Below are 12,070 nucleotides of genomic sequence, written 5' to 3'. Positions count from 1 at the left end.
CACCATCTCTACAAAAAATAAAAATAAAAAACTTAGCCAGACATGGTGATATATGCCTGTAGCTCTAGCTACTCAGGAGGTTGAGGCAGGAGGATTGCTTGAGCCCAGGAGTTGGAGGCTGCAGTGAGCTATGATTGTACCACTGTACTCCCATCTGGGTAACAGAGTAAGACCTTGTCTCCAAAAAAGATAAAAAGAAAAAAGAATAAAAAGCAAAACAGGGTAGGGAGAAGCTATGAAAAATGTCTGACAAGGCACCTCTGAAGTTCGGATGTATGGATGACATACTAAGCAGCTAAAAGTACTAAAATTCCCTCTTTGTGTTGTCTACATTCAATTTCTGACCATTAGAGAAGCTGGTCTAGTTGTCATAGACAGGTGTGCTGCTCTAAATGCACCTGGATCAAATTTGATGGAATTCTTCATCTTATGATGAATATATCTCATTCCCTGGAACCTTTGGAAAGTACTCAAGCAGTTTTAAACATTTCTGACAATGATTAATTTTTTCCCTGTGATTAAGGTCAGTGAAAAAATGATTAATTTACTTTTGATTTGTCATGTGAAATCCTGTAATTTTAGGTTTTTCTTCTCTCTTGACTTTGTGCTTCCTGATGTTCAATAGTTTACCTTGAAAATTGTCCAGTGTTTCATAAATGTATCCATATAAGGAGTGATCAAAAAGTAATGCCTCCTAATTTTCATCTTTCTTGTCAGTGTCAGGAACTTGCCAAAAATTATTCTTTGATGTCCCTGAATCTCCTGTTTCGACTTCTGAAATTACACTACAGACCAATGGTTGGATGCTAATTAGAAATAGTTTTGTATCAAAGTGATTCCTCAGCTGGTCAGTGTCTCATGATCAGCAGCCTTTTTAAAAATACCTACCAAATTCTAGGCCCTGTGCCTTGCTTAATAACAGTAACTCATTTCACCCTGTTAGCCCCTCTGCCAGGTACTGTTATTATCCTAATCTTATAGATGAAGAAACTGAAGTGCAGAGATCATAAGTGACTTGCTTACATGCACACATAGTAAGCCAGGGAGCTGGGATTGGAACCAAGGCAATCTGTCTCCAGAATTTATACTCTTGGCCCCTACGCCTTTCATACTTCCTAAATCAGAATCTCTAAGGAGTTGGTATGTGAGAATCTCTTATTCTAGAAAACAAATGAATCTGCGCAGATGATGGATTGCCAGGTTTTGGACCTCTAGGTCAAAAACCCTCCTGAAGATGCAGTAGTGATAATGTATTAGAGAAGAGAAAAGAGGCCAAGGTAGACAGTTACACGTACCAGTAAGCGTCAGAGTCCTGGGTCACGGCATCTGTCTTCAGGCTCTCTAGAAGAAACAGACCTTTCTCGGTAGAGTCTTGGAGCCACATGCTTTCCCTGTTCTCTCCAATCTGCCGCACTTTCATCTGTCCCTGGCAACATCAGACCCAGTGTGCAAAGATGAAAGTGGCCAAGACCCCTGATGACTCATGGGCACCAACCCTTCCTGGAGCTAGAAAATGAATATTAAAACCTATCCCCTAAGGCTGGGTGCGGTGGCCCACACCTGTAATCCCAGTGCTTTGGGAGGCCTAGGCAGGAAAAGTGCTTGAGACCAGCCTGAGCAACATAGTGAGACCTCATTTCTACAAAGAAATTAAGGGTGTAGTGATGCATGTCTGTAGTCCCAGCTACTTGGGAAGGTGAGGTGGGAGAACTGCTTGAGCCCAGGAGTTCAAGACTGCTGTGAGCTATGATTACATCACTGCACTCCAGTCTGGGCAACAGAGATTCTGTCTCTAAAAAACAAACAGGCCAAGTGTGGTGGCTCACGCCTGTAGTCCCAGCACTTTGAGAGGACAATGAGGGAGGATTACTTGAGCTCAGGAATTCGAGACCAGCCTGGCCAACATGGTGAAATCCTGTCTATTAAAAACACAAAAAGTTAGCCAGGGGAGGCTGAGGCATGAGAATCGCTTGAACCCTGGAGGCGGAGGTTGTAGAGGACTGAGATAGTGCCACTGTACTCCAACTGGGGCAACAGAGAACAAACAAACAAACACACACGCACACACCTCTTCCCTAGGCAGAATTCTCTAGCTGGTGAAGTTTCTTCTGGGAACCCTCCCATTTAGGGCCCCTCTCCAGTCTCCCAGGATACCAAGATTGCGAGGGTGTTGATTTCATGGAGGTGAAGTCGGATGTTAGAGGAGGTGCTGACCTGGTCCACCTAGGCATCCCTTCCCTACAGCTCACAGCTGGCAGGGAAGTAGGGTTCCCAGCAGTTGGAAATACTCTCCCCAGCCCACCTGCTGGGATGCACCTGAGCTGAGGGAGGCGCACATGCTCAATGAAGGGCTAACAGCTGCCTTTCAACCCACCTGTTGTCCTTAAATGGGGACCATCTGTTGTGGTTAAGTGTTTTCCATGTGTTTTTTTGTTTCCTTTATGACTGGCCTTCCAGGTAAATATTATTATCCTTCCTTTATAGATGAAGAAACTGAGGCTTAGGGAAGATAACTTGCCTCAGGCCACTCTCAGCAGAGGCAGGGATTTAATCTCTGAAGCCCGAGATCTTAACAGTGCTACTGCCTCTTCCGGAAAAGATGCACCAGTCAAGCTTGATCAACTGGTTACAGCCCCTGCCCCAAGGGATTAGCTAAGAAGGGTTCCTAGAGGTGCTTTGCAATCTTCAAAGTAGAACTGTAAACATAATTAACCTTCAAGACTATAGGGAAAATTCTGAATGGCAGAACCCCAGGCACTGTGATAAATCTACAGGAAAGATCTGTGGGGGCTGGGAAGTCTGTTTATCATAACCTCAGAGTATAGCACCTCAGTGCAATCTGTGGGTGCTCACCCGAGCCCTTCCCACAAAGCTGCCCCCTAATGAATCCAAGTTGGTCCTATCTTGATCCTTCAGGCTACCCAAGGGTCTCGTTTCTTACTCTTTCTTTCTTCCCATCTACCATTAAACTTTGCCATGTGCCATAAATAGCGTAGAGAGGAATTTTTAAAAATGTTCTGTGCATTTATGTTAATGTATGCCCAATTTAAATAAACACACTGTTTATTGTATCGTAAATAATGATGAAACTCATTAACTGCATAATGGCTTCATGCTCCCTGGTCTAAAATATAGAATATACTCATTATTAAAAATTAAAATCAATCCATCAAAATCTAATGGCTAAATAAGGATATTTAAAAGTAAGAGGAATTATTTGGACCCGTGTAAAATTGTCATGGGATTAATGAAAATAATCGGCAAGTTTTGACATAGGACAGAGTCCGGGTAAAAATAAAATCCCTTGCAGATCAAATCACAGATTTGTGATGTCCATTTGGTATAAAGGTTCACCTAATTACACCTGAGTCTCAGCTTGATTGAGTCATCGGCTTCTCCCCATCTCTCAGCCAGTTTTGTCCCAGGGTCACCTGAGGCACAGCCATCAGTCTGAAGACACAGTGATCCAGATGCTTAAATCAGTCATGGGCTTCCTACACCAATTTTGTCTTCAGCTCTTTCTGATTTTTACTTTATTATTTTATTTGAGACAGGGCTTCATTCTGTTGCCCAGGCTGGAGTGCATGGCAACATCATAGCTCACTGCAGCCTCAAACTGCTGGGCTAGAGTGATCCTCCCACCTCAGTCTCCCAAGTAGCTGGAACTATAGGCTCATGCCACCAGGCCCACCTAACTAAAAAAATTCTTTTAGAGACCAAGTCTTGAACTGTTGCCCAGGCTGGTCTCCAGTTTCTAGCCTCAAGCTATCCTCCCATCCTGACTTCCCAAAGTCCTGGGATTACAGACATCAGCCACAGCGCTTGGACCTTTATGATATTTTAATCATTTCAAAATTTTATCTGGCTGGGTCTCTGGCTAACTTAGTGAAGCCTCTTTTGCTGTCAGTTATTGAAACTTGTTTCAGTTTCACAGCATTGATATACTGAGCATGTCTTTACAAAACAATAAATGAGGCACCGAATATTCAGTTTGGGTAGATTTCTGTGACTTTTTAAACGGTATTTTACTATTAATCTCAAGGCTTGAGATTTTCTCCTGATACATCAGGGAGCAATATTTGATGACTCATGAATTCTTGGTCATTTATCAGTCTTTTTAATCACACCAATGCCCTCAAGACAAACTAAAAAAAATACCATCTTTGAAAGTGGAAAAAGAAAATATTTTATTTTACTCAGTAATTTGAAAGAGGAATATGGATTTGGTATTTTTATTTTTATTATTTATTTATTTGTTTAAATAGAAACAGGGGTCTTGCTATGTTGACCAGGTTGGTCTTGAACTCTTGGCCTCAAGCAATCCTCCCACTTCAGACCCGCAAAATGGTAGGATTATAGATGTGAGCCACCACAATCAGCCAAATTTGGTCTTTTTAAACCATACCTTTCTTTTAAAAAACAGTTTTTTAATTTTACAACTATAAAGTAATGCACACTCACTTTAGGATAAGAAATGGATGGCCAGGCACAGTGGCTCATGCCTGTAATCCCAACACTTTGGGAGGCTGAGGCGGGCGGATCACCTGAGGACGGGGGTTCGAGACCAACCTGACCAACATGGAGAAACCCCATCTCTACTAAAAATACAAAATTAGCCAGGCATGGTGGCATAAGTCTGTAATATCAGCTACTTGGCAGGCTGAGGTGGGAGAACGCTTGAACTTGGGAGGCAGAGGTTGCGTTGAGCCGAGATCGTGCCATTGCACTCCAGTCTGGGCAACAAGAGTGAAACTCCATCTCAAAAAAATTAATTAATTAATTTTTTTTAAAAAAAGGAAATGGATGAAAGAGGAAAGAACTGTAGAATTCCACTACACAAAAATAATCTCATATTTATATTTTTGGTTTAAAGTGATTTTTTTCTTCTGTATATTTTTACTGAATTATACTTGCACTGGACACTCAATTTTATATGTAGTTTTAAAAACTTAACATTGTAAAAAAGTATTTCCTCATATTACATAAGTAGATATTTTAAAGAAATATGATATTCCATTGAATAAATATATAATAACTTTTATAAGCATTCAAAAATTGACAGTTTAGATTTTTTATTTTTTTGCCATTTTATAAATAAAACTTCAATGAACACCTTTGCATAAAAAATTTCTTTCTGTACACAGTATCTAGTTTAGAACCCATTTCCAGAAGTAAAACTACTTTGAAAATGAATGTTTAATAATCTGATATATATTGTCCAGGCGCGGTGGCTCACGCCTGTAATCCCAGCACTTTGGGAGGCCGAGGCGGGTGGATCACCTGACGTCAGGAGTTCGGGACCAGCCTGACCAACATGAAGAAACCTCATCTCTACAAAAAATTTAAAAAATTAGCCAGGCAGGTGGCACGCGCCTGTAATCCCAGATACTCAGGAGGCTGAGGTGGGAGAGTCGCTTGGACCTGGGAGGGGGAGGTTGCGGTGTGCTGAGATCGCGCCATTATACTCCAGCCTGGGCAACAAGAGTGAAACTCCGTCTTAAAAAAACAAAAAAACAAAAAAACAACAACAAAAATCTGGTATGTATTGCCAAATATCTTTCTTAAAGGATTGTATCAAGTTAAATTGCCAAATTGTTGTTCAAAGGTTTCTGATTCATTAATCCTGAAAAACATTGCTTGTCATGTATTTTTAAAATTTTACAATTCCACAAGCAAAAACTTGTATTTTAGTGTTGTTTGAAAACCACATAATTGTTAGTCCTATTACTATTTTCTTAAAAAGAATTATTCTCAAATACAAACTTTAACTTCAACCAAAAATAAATAAATAATAATTCCTTTAACTTCCAATTAAGTAACTTGAAATCATTTTAGTTTTGAACTGATTATTTACCAGCTTTGTGACCCTGGGAAAATTATTTAACTTCTGTAAGCCTTAGTTTCCTTATATATCACATAAGGCTAATAATACATGCCCCTTATAGGGTTCTTATGAGGATAAATAAAATAATCCTGGTATAGCTCCTGGCATGTAGGAAGCACTTGATAAATGATAGCTATGATTATTATGTTTAATTAATAGTGAAAGGAATCTTCTTGATTTTCTTGTGGTAAAAGATTTGCAATTCTTAAAAAAAACTTTTTTTGGAAGGAATCTTGCTTTGTCACCGAGGGTGGAGTGCAGTGGTGTGATCTTGGCTCACTGTAACCTCTGCCTCCCAGGTTCAAGCGATTCTCGTGCCTCGGCCTCCTGAGTAGCTGAGGTTACAGGCTTGCACCACTATGCCTGGCTAATTTTTGTATTTTTAGTAGCGACAGGGTTTCACCATGTTGGCCAGGCTGGTCTCGGAGAACTGCTGACCTCAGATGATCCACCCGCCTCGTCCTCCCAAAGTGCTGGGGTTACAGGTATGAGCCACCACACCTGGCCCCAGTATTCACAATTTTAACCATTTTAAAATGTAGTGTCATGTTGTGCAACCATCACAACTCTATTTCTAAAACTTTTTCATCACCCTAAACAAAATTCTGCACCCATTAAGCAATAACTCCTTATTTGCCCTTACCGCACTCCTTAGGAGCCTCTGTTTGACTTTCCATTTCTATGAATTTATTTATTCTAGATATCTAATGCAAGTGAATCATGCAAGATTTGTCTTCCTATGTCTGGTGTCTAGCTCTTTTTCTTTCTTTTCTTATTTTCTTTCCTTCCTTCCTTCCTACTTCTTTTCTCTCTTTCTTTCTCTCTCTCTCTCTTTCTTTCTTTCATCTTGCTTTGTTACTAAGTGCAGTGCCACAGTCATAGCTGACTGTAGCCACAAACTTCTGGGCTCAAGGGATCCTCCTGCCTCAGCCTCCCGAGTAGCTGGGACTACTCGTGTGTGCGCCACCACACCTGGCTAATGTCTGACTTATTTCATTAACGTCTTCAAGGTTCATCCATGTTGTAGCATGTATCAGGATTTCACTCCTTTTTAAGGCTGAGTAATATTCTATTGTATGTATATAATACATTTTAAAAATCCATTCGACTCTGTTGATAGACACTTGGGGTGCTTCTGCCTTTGCCTATTGTGAAAAATGCTGCTGTAAACATTGATATACAAGAACCTGTTTGAGTCCCTGCTTTCAATTATTTGGAGTATGTACCAAAGAATGTACTACAGAATTGAATGCTTGTGTCCTCTCAAAATCCATATGCTTGTATCCCACCCCATAATGTGATGGGGTGGGATTTCAGCATATGGATTTTGCAAGGAGGTGGGGTCTTTGGCAGGTAATTAGGATAATTAGGTAATTAGGATCAGATGCACTCACAACAGTGGAGCCTTTATGAATGGGATTAGTGTCCTTACAAGAGTCCCAAGAGAGCTTGTGTCTCTTCTCTGCCATGTGAGGACACAGCAAGAAGACCGCCCTTTATGAACCAGGAAGTGGCCCTCACCAGACACTGAACTGCCAGTGCCTTGATCTCAGACTTCCAGGCTCCGAACTGTGAGAAATAAATGTCTGTGGCTGGGCGTGTTGGCCCATGTCTGGCCTCCCAGCACTTTGGGAGGCCAAGGTGGGTGGATCACTTGAGGTCAGGCATTCAAGACCAGTCTGGCCAACCTGGTGAAACCCCATATCTACCAAAAATACAAAAAATTAGCCAGGTGTGGTGGCAGGTGCCTATAGTCCCAGTTACTTGGGAGGCTGAGGCAGGATAGTTGCTTGAACCTGGGAGGCGGATGTTGCAGTGAGCTGAGATGGCATCACTGCACTGTAACCTGAACGACAGAGACCCTGTCTCAAGAAAAAATAAACAAAAAAATAAATGTTTGTTGTTTATGCTACCTAGTTTATGGCATTTTGTTATAGCTGCCAGAGCTGACTAACAGAGTGGACTTACTATATCATATGGTAATTCTGTGTTCTACTTTTGGAGGAACTGCCAGGCTGTGTTTCACAGTGAATATACTATTTTACATTCCCACCAGCAACACCACAAGGGCTCCAGATTCTCCAAATGATCTCAATGCTTGGTTATTTTCAGTTAAAACAAACATTTATGGCTAGGCCTGGTGGCTCACGCCTGTAATCCTAGCACTTTGGGAGGCTGAAGCAGGCAGATCACGAGGTCAGGAGTTCGAGACCAGCCTGACCAACATGGTGAAACCCCATCTCTACTAAAAATACAAAAATTAGCCAGACATGGTGGCATGTGCCTGTAATCCCAGCTACTCAGGAGGCTGAGGCAGGAGAATTGCTTGAACCTGGGAGGGGAAGGTTGCAGTGAGCCAAGATCGCGCCACTGCGCTCCAGCCCGGTGACAGAGCGAGACTCCGACTAAAAAAAAAAAAAAATTTATAGCCACACTACTAGATGTGAAGTGGTATCTCATTGTGGTTTCAGTTTACATTTTCCTAATGCCTGATGATGTTGAACATGTTTTCATGTGCTTTTGGGCAATTTGTATGGAGAAATGTCTAGTCAAGTGCTTTCCTCATTTTTATTTATTTTTTATTTTATTTTATATTTTGAGATGGAGTCTTGCTCTGTCACGCAGAGTAGCTGTCTTCCGAGTAGCTGGAATTACAGGTGCAGGCCACCATGCCCAGCTAATTTTTGTCTTTTTTTTTTTTTTGTAGAGACAGGGTTTTACCATGTTGTCCAGACTGTTAACTCCTGACCTCAGGTGATCCACCTGTCTTAGCCTCCCAAAGTGCCGGGATTACAGGCGTGAGCCACTGCGCCTGGCCTCTTTCCTTATTTTTAAATTGGGTTGTGTGTCTTCCTGTTGTTGAGTTATAAGAGATTTTTATGTATACTCTGGATATTAAACCCTTATCAGATACAAATATTTTCTTTGCAAATATTTTCCTGTTTTGTGGATCATCTTTTCACTCTCTTGATAATGTCCTTTGATGCACAAAAATTTTTAATTTAATTTTAAAGTTTTTAATTTTAATGAAGTCTAATTTATCTATTTTTACGTTGTTGCCAGTGCTTTTGGCATGACATATAAGAAACTACTGCTAAATCCAAGGTCATGAAGGTTTGCCTCTATGTTTTCTTCTAAGAGTTGTATAGTTTTTAGCTCTTAAATTTAAGTCTTTTTTAAATTTTTTTATTTTTATTTTTTTTAATAGACGGAGTCTTGCTGTGTAGCCCAGGCTGGAGTGCAGTGCAGTGGTGAGATCTCAGTTCACTACAATCTCCACCTTCTGGGTTCAAGCAATTCTCCTGCCTCAGCCTCCCGGGTAACTGGGATTACAGGTGCCCACCATCACGCCTGGCTCATTTTTTGTCTTTTTAGTAGAGACGGAGTTTCACTATGTTGGCCAGGCTGGTCTTGAACTCCTGACCTCAGGAGATCCGCCTGCCTCGGCCTCTCAAAGTGCTGAGATCACCGGCGTGAGCCACTGCGCCCAGGCAAATTCAAGTCTTTGATCCATTTTGACTTCTTTTTTTGTATATAGTATAAGGTAAGCATCCAACTTCATATCTTCAAATTGTAGATATCCAATTTTCCCAGCACCATTTGTTTAAAAGACTGTTCCTTCCTTACTGAATATGGTTTCTGTATCCTTGACTTTTAAGTGTTTAACCCATTAAGTAAAATGTATTCTTGCGTCTGGATGAGAAAACCATCTTCTTCCGTCTTCTTGTCTCCCACTCTTGGAAGGTATATTAAGCTTATAGATGCCTGAAGCCACTTACATCAACAGTCTCTTTAGGAGTCCCTACCCAGAGAAGCTACGCTGTAGCCATAAAAGAAAGTTAGGCTGGAGTCATGTCCTGACAGATAGGCATTCAGTGTCAGCTCCACATGCTGAGACAGCCACTTATCTGTCCCTCACTTTGTCCTCTGTCCCCTGTCACTGACCCCTTTCTGGTTACAGACATCAGGGTCTTCTTTAGGAATCTCAGTCGCCCCTTGCCCTGGGAAGACTGCATCTCAAGCCAAAGTGGCGAACAGAGCCTTCATTCTTAAATCATTAATTCACAAGCATGACAGAGCTCCTCATGCATGTTAGGCACTGGAAACTCAGATGGGAAAGGGGACGTTGCAGAGGGGTTTTCCTTTTCTTCCCCATAGGGTAAGGGACCGTTTCCCTACAATTGTAAATCCACATCTTTCTCATGCCCAAAAGCTTACGGGACATTTCCACCTGGATAGCCCTCTTCCATTCCAAATTTAGTGCGCCTAAGGCCAAATTCATCATCTTCCTCCTGACATTCCCATGCCACTCCCATTCTCCAGGCATCGAGGCCACAAACCCTGCAGCCATCTTGGATTCTTCTTGTCCCTCACTCATTCCATCTGACCTTCCAAGAAAGACCTGTGAGTTCTTCCTTCACATGTCTGCATTTATCCCTTCATTATCATTGTCACACTAGTTCAGGACCTTGTAATAATCTCCTGACTGGTTTCTGTGCTTAATCTACTCTACACACCACAAGTTGTTTAGCTCATGCTGCCTACTTGAAAACCTTATAGTAACTTTCCTTTGCTTATAAGATAAGATCCATAGACTCTAGCATGGCCCTCTGCACCTTCCATAACCTGAATGCAACCATCTTTCCAGCCCTACTTTAACTTCCTCACACACATCTTCAGCTCTAGTTGGATTGGTTCATTCCGTTTTCCACAGTCATACTTTGTATGCTTTTCTGTCATCTTGCTTCTTCTTTTTTTTTTTTTTTTTTGAGACAGAGTTTCACTCTTCTGTTGCCTAGGCTGCAGTGCAATGGTACAATCTCAGCTCACTGTAACCTCCACCTCCCAGGTTCAAGTGACTCTCCTGCCTCAGTCTCCAGAGTCCAGAGTAGCTGGGATTACAGACATGTGCCACCGTGCCCAGCTCATTTTGTATTTTTAGTAGAGACGAGGTTTCACTATGTTGGTCTCGAACTCCCAACCTTAGGTGATCTGCCCACCTTGGCCTGCCAAAATGTTGGGATTACAGGCGTAAGCCACAGTGCCCAGCCATCTTGCTTCTTTACTTATGTTGTCCCCACACCTGTGATGTCTTTCCCTCCATTTCTATCAAAATTGTATTCCTCTGGGTTTCTGTGGTTGGGGAAGTAGGAACATCTTGCTGGGCTCCTGGTGGTTTCTGTCTGCTTTGCAGCAGAAAGCCCTTTCCCCGCAGTACATCAATGCAAGCTTGAATAACAAAGGCAATTTTTTGGCCAGGTGTAGGGTCTCATGCCTATAATCCTACTGCTTTGAGAGGTCAAGGCAGGAGTATTGCTCAAGCCCAAGAATTTAAGACCAGCCTGGGCAACATAGGGAGACCTCATCTCAAAAAAAAAAAAAAGATAAAATAAGTCAAGCATGGTAGTGTGTGCCTTGAATCTGGGAGGCAGCGGCTGCAGTGAGCCATGATGGTGCCACTGCCCTCAAGCGTCAGTGACAGAGCAAGACTGTCTCAAAAACAAACAAACAAGCAAACAAACAAAAAAGCTAAAAGGAAAAAGAAAGGCAGTTTGAGCAATTTTTCCTAAGCCATGGCATATCAATTATACAGAAATACTGCTTTGGGAAACAGTCTTCAGGTGATCCTAGATGAGCTCATACAGTCTCAACAGACCACCTACAAATTCTACCTCAGTTTGATAAGGCTATAAATTCAACATTGGCTCAGAGGGTTAGGAACAGAGTCAATTTCAGGAGCTTTCTAAATACGTACAGATTCTGTGATAATCTGTGGACTTTTGTATTGAATGATGTTGAATTCAGAGAGGTGACAGAACTTATTAAAGTGGATGAAGCAAAAATAGTAGACTGTGATGGTAAAAATACTGGCTCCAATACTACAGAATGATGGGGAAAAAATGGTTTTTTAATGCTGTCTTCTGTTATTATTCATCACTTTTTGAAGAGAAGCAGAGAAGAAACTTAAAACAAATTATTTTAGCATTGTAGAAATGACTATACTGTGCTCTCCCAGAGAATTCCAGTAGGAAGAAGCTTGTAACTCATAGCCTCTTACACATTACCTTTATTATACAGCATGAAAAAAACATAACATTTAAAAAATGATAATTCAAAAGTTGTTGGCTTCCTAAGAATATTCTTCAATAAACTCCTTTTAAAACTTAAAAAAAAAAATCTTATCCA

The 12,070-nt window shown here is 41.4% G+C and overlaps 1 protein-coding gene and 1 pseudogene across 1 annotated transcript in view; both read left to right on the top strand.

Moving 5' to 3' along the window:
- Positions 1-5,534, top strand: part of LOC140712269 (uncharacterized) — a 51,218-nt gene extending 45,684 nt beyond the window's left edge. The window contains exon 5 of the mRNA XM_073018614.1: positions 5,223-5,534. The gene's annotated coding sequence lies outside the window, so the exon portion shown is untranslated. The remainder of the gene's footprint in view (positions 1-5,222) is intronic.
- Positions 5,535-11,334: 5,800 nt separating this feature from the next.
- On the top strand, positions 11,335-11,858 carry LOC103215573 (transcription initiation factor IIA subunit 2 pseudogene; annotated as a pseudogene).
- Positions 11,859-12,070: the final 212 nt, after the last annotated feature.

This window comes from Chlorocebus sabaeus, chromosome 8 (genome assembly GCF_047675955.1).
Source record: "Chlorocebus sabaeus isolate Y175 chromosome 8, mChlSab1.0.hap1, whole genome shotgun sequence".
Classification (NCBI taxonomy): domain Eukaryota; kingdom Metazoa; phylum Chordata; class Mammalia; order Primates; family Cercopithecidae; genus Chlorocebus; species Chlorocebus sabaeus.
This window is presented reverse-complemented; position numbering and strand designations above follow the sequence as displayed.